Consider the following 5263-nt stretch of genomic DNA (forward strand, 5'->3'; position numbering starts at 1 on the left):
GCTATAACATAATACTTAAACTTTATGTAGAAACATAAAAGTGGATCAAGTTTTAATATATAACCAAAATGGTCTATAAGTATATGGATAGGGTTGGGTACCTTATCTTGGGGACACTAGATGCAAACCACTTTGTATATTGATACAATGATGTGGTCCCAAAGTCGTTCATATGGAGAAATGCGAGTGAAGACATCCTATGCAAAACATGTTTGCATAAGACCAGACCACGAAATAGTCACATTTCTTTATAACAACTGTTTACTGTTAAAACTGACTATTTCAATTCGATGACATAAGGTAACTCAATCTTAATCCTGAGCTAACTATGAACTTCTATTTATTCAAGATTATTCTTTAATCTGCATGTGTAAGAGTGGCTCAACATCGTCGCTCGATAAGTCTCCCATTTTAAGGGTAAGACCAGATAGATAACCGAGGACATAATCCTGCAAGACAGAATTCACTCCTACCCGTTTTAGGTTTAGTATATAGGTTGTTCCCATAAGTACTGGCTTCTAGTCTTGAATAAAGGGGCCCCACCCTCTTTATGGCTCAAAGGGACTTGGTTTATTAGTAAAATCATAAACCAATTGTTCATTAGAGGAACAGTGAAGACTTAAAGAGCAAGATGTATTATAGGGGTAAAATGGTAATTTTGACCTAGCTGTAAATACAAACAACCTATGAAGAATTGACTTACTGATTATGGTTAAATCAAGTGGACAAAAATATATCTACAGTGATGAGAGTACAACTACTGAGCTATAGTGGAGTATCTCAATAGTTAACGAATATTGGTTAATTCGGTTTAAAGAGTTTAACAAATTAATCTCAAATCGTTGGAGCTCATGATCTATAGGTCCTTCATCTATTAGCTCGTAAAAGGATTAAACCTTTTAATAGTGTGTTGAGAGAATTTGAAATGTTCAAATTTGGTTTAGGGTTTGAATTATTATATTCGATGCAGTTAAACGTTTAATTAATGAATTAAACGATTTTGGGGAGTTAAAAATATTTTTAAATGATTTAAACATTAATCACATGAATAAGGATTCATGTTTTGGATTAGGTATTTAATTAATTTAATATTTGATATTAAATTATTTAATCAATTAATTAAATTTGTTTAATTAATTAATTATTTAAAATAAAGTATTTTAAATAAATTTAAATTTGAAAATTTTCAAATTCAATATTCAATTTCCCATTAAATTTCAATTTGAAATCAATTTTGAAAACAAAAATTGAATTTAAAAAGGAAATTATTAAAAAAAAAGGGTGAAAGTGGGTTTTTCCCACTTTTCACGCCTAATCTACCTTCCTAAGTGAGAGTATGAGTGTCAAATTCTCCTTCTCGCTTAATTTGCATGTTGAGGTTAATAAATACTAGCTTAATCAACAGAATTTTCTGGCATGCAAAACTAAAAACGTGAAGAAATATTCTGAATTTTTTTCCCTCTCCATCTCTCCAAATCTCATCCGAAAATCTCACTCAATTTGGATCCCACAATCCAATCTAATGCCTGAGAATAATTTTGCATGTTGAGGTTAATGAATACTAGCTTAATCAACAGAATTTTCTGGCATGCAAAACAAAAAACGTGAAGAAATATTCTGAATTTTTTTCCCTCTCCATCTCTCCAAATCTCATCTGAAAATCTCACAAAATTTTGACCCCACAATCCAATCTAATGCCTGAGAATAGTAGAGATACTCTTGTGGTAGTCTACTTCAGAGATTGAAGAAGAAATTCAAGGAGATTTGGAGCAGTCAAGAGAATTTATCAAAGGTGGTATACTTGAAACCTTATTTTTGTTATTATTATGAACTTGCATGCTAATCCACTAAAATTAATGTAATTAAAGTGTTTAAGATCCAAATCTCTTCTGCATATTGAATGTCCACTGCATCACATTGAAACTTGTCCATAAGCTCCCATTATTAGCTCAATAAGGATTAATGAAAATCAAATTAATTTTGGATTAATTTGAATTATTCAAATTAATTGAAGAGAAATAATTTATATATGATATAATTAACATAATGTATATGTTATATTATAATATAAAGTTTTAGTGAGATAAATTTTTGAATATGATCCAAATATTAATTATATGAATGTGACTCATTTTAATACTATACATTAGATGAGAGAATAATAAACTATAGGTTATATTATATGTGATATTATATAAACTATAGATTATATGTTAAATGTGATATAACATATAGTTTGATATTTATATATATTAAGTTAGTTAATATATTTTATCATTATTATTAAAATTCTATGTGATATTATATAAACTATAGATTATATGTTAAATGTGATATAACATATAGTTTGATATTTATATATATTAAGTTAAGTTAATATATATTATTTATTATTAAAATTCAATTATTTGATTTTTTGAATTTTGGGGGGGGGGGGGGGGGGGGGGGGGGGGGGGGGGTGGCGGGGGGGGGGGTTCTCTCTAATATACATGAAACTCTGCTTCATCTTCTTTCTCTAATTCTCTACCAGTTTTTTCTTTGTGTGAATTTTTCTCTCAAATCAAAATCTCCTTCCATTTCAAAAAATTAAGCGCAAGCTCACATAACTCTATGTGATTCTTAGAACTTGTAGTGGTGCTTAAAGGGGATCTTGTTGTATTCGAGGACTTGCTGCGAAGTTCTATTCGTGTTTGGGAGAAGAAGTTCAATTCATGCTACTTGATTGTGGAGAGGAAACGTGAAAAGTTAAGTCTTCAAGGGTGAGTTTCCTTTTATTCTTTGTAAAAATCTAATAGAAGAAGCATGCTTATAGATAGTTATGTTTATCGTAGTTTCTGTCACTCTGCATTTAATGTTTTATAAATAAAATTAGAGACATATGCATTCAATTACTTCCACTTCGGGGTATTTCCAATCCTTCAGCCTCGTGGGGGGGATGGTTGATTCATGTTAGGTTGTGAACCAACCGAATTAACTTCCATTGTTAGAGTAGGAGTTGGTGAATGCTTTGGTAGAGATGGTCCTTCTGTGGTGTTCGCCTTCTCTTCTACCAATGTTGGTCCTAATTCATCACCTTCATCGTTCATTGGGGGTTTCGGTGTCATCATCCGGGTGTCAGTGCTCGATCCTTCAAGATTACACATCCATGCGTCTTGTGGGTAGTCAAAGAAGCAGGCCTCAGACGAGTCGTCATCCTTTCCGGTGGACTCCTTCGTTGTTGGGGTGTGATCGGGTTGGTTGAGTCCGAACTTGGACAATCCTCCTGGTAAAGGAACCAATCATCATCATCGAAATCATAGCTACATGCAAACCACATTTTCTTGGTATAGAATTTGAATGACAAACAATTTTTTTTAAAAAAAAACCTCAAATTCAAGTATTAATAAAAAGATTATGTAAAGTGGTGTTATATATATATATGCAATTAATGGAATCATTAGTGTGGTTTACTATTTGATACGATTGTTAAACTTGTTAGGTTTTATGCCAAAAAACTCACAGATAGTAAAATTTATTAATTGTCAGTCATCAATAAAGAGTTATAGATGTTAATTCAATTATTTGTGTTGTTTGTCTATTTTCTGTCTTAATAACCTTAAATCCAATAAACTAATATCCAAGGCTGCCTTATGATTTTTGAACTGTGTGTGGAGACATATGTGGATCAATGTCCAAGATACAGTCTGAAGGGTCTATAATATAGGGTTAAGGCTAGGTACCTTATCCGAGTAACACTATAGATACGACTCACTTTGTATTTTGTACAAACACAATGATCAAACACATTCGTGTAGTTGACATGCGAGTAGGGGTATCCGATAGAATGAGTTTGCATAAGATCGGTCTGCAAAATAGTAACCACTAGATGTAACATCGTTAACTAATTAGGTTCCTATATTAATAGGATGACCTAGGGAACTTAGTCTTAATCCTGAGTATATTATGAACTACTGTTCACGAGAGATTGTCCTTTGGTTTGTATGGGTGAGGATAGTCAGTTCCCGACCTAATATGCCTACCATTTTGGGGACAATTCTGAGCCGGGAGCTGGGAACATAATAATACAAGATGTAATTTACTCATTTATGTCTTAAGGCTAAGTAGATGAGTGTTTCCTTAAGTGTATCTCTGGGACTTGAATAAAGGGCCTTATCATCTCATTGGTCTGCGAAGGGTTTTTGTTTATTGGTTAGACCACAAACAGTTTGTTCATGAGAGGAGCACTAGTACTTTAGGAGTCAGAGGTAACCCAAGCGAAAAACGGTCATTTGACCCAGTTGGAGTTATGAACTCTCATGAAGGACTAACTTGTTGTTATTGATCTTTATCCGTGAACACAGAAGTATATTTGTAGTGAGAAGAGTGTAGTTGTGGGTCTTTAGTGGAGTGTACCCACAGTTAACGAATATTGATTAATTTGGTTAATGAGTTTAATATTGTTAGAGCTTCTGATCTACAGGTCTACCAGGTTTTCTTATTAGCTTACTATAGGATACTTAAGAGGGATGATTTGAATTGTTCAAATTAATTTGAGGAAACCATATATTAATGTGAATGATATATAATTGACTATGAATATGATCTATAATTCAAATTAAATTGGAAAGTAATATTTGAATAAGATTCAGTTAATTAATTCAAGAGAATTAGATTCACAAGAATTAATTAATAGAGAGGTATTGCACATATACATATGATGTTTATGATAATTAAATATATTTTTATACATTAAATTGGATTTAATGCATAAATAGTTACTTAATTAATGTGCAAATAAAATTAAATAAGTGTTATTTAATTCTGCTAATTAATTAAATAAGTGTTATTTGATTAATATGACTAATTAATTAAATAAATGTTAATTAATTAATTAATTATGTAAAAGGGAAATAAGAAAATGATTAGGCAAAGAGCTTGACCCTTCTCTATATAAAGACCTCCCTATGACCCTTTTTGGACACATTGACATACAACACACAAGTGTTATTGTACAAATTTTTCCTAAACCACAAAGAAAATCCTTTCTACTCTTCAAAACCCTTTTCTCCACTCCCTCTCCCAATCGTTGGATACCACATATCCCTCTATTGAAATCCTAGAGAATAACGAGGTTACTCTCGTGGTAGTATTTGAGATTGTTCAAGAAATTGTTTGTGATCAAGATAGTTGGAGGAGCCGTTCGTTGGAATTTAAAGAGGATTGTTTGTGAAGCTTGAGAATTTACAAAGGTAAGAATGGTTCTAATTTTTTTCCCTAAAGCATG

This window comes from Benincasa hispida, chromosome 5, assembly GCF_009727055.1.
Source record: "Benincasa hispida cultivar B227 chromosome 5, ASM972705v1, whole genome shotgun sequence".
NCBI classification, from domain to species: domain Eukaryota; kingdom Viridiplantae; phylum Streptophyta; class Magnoliopsida; order Cucurbitales; family Cucurbitaceae; genus Benincasa; species Benincasa hispida.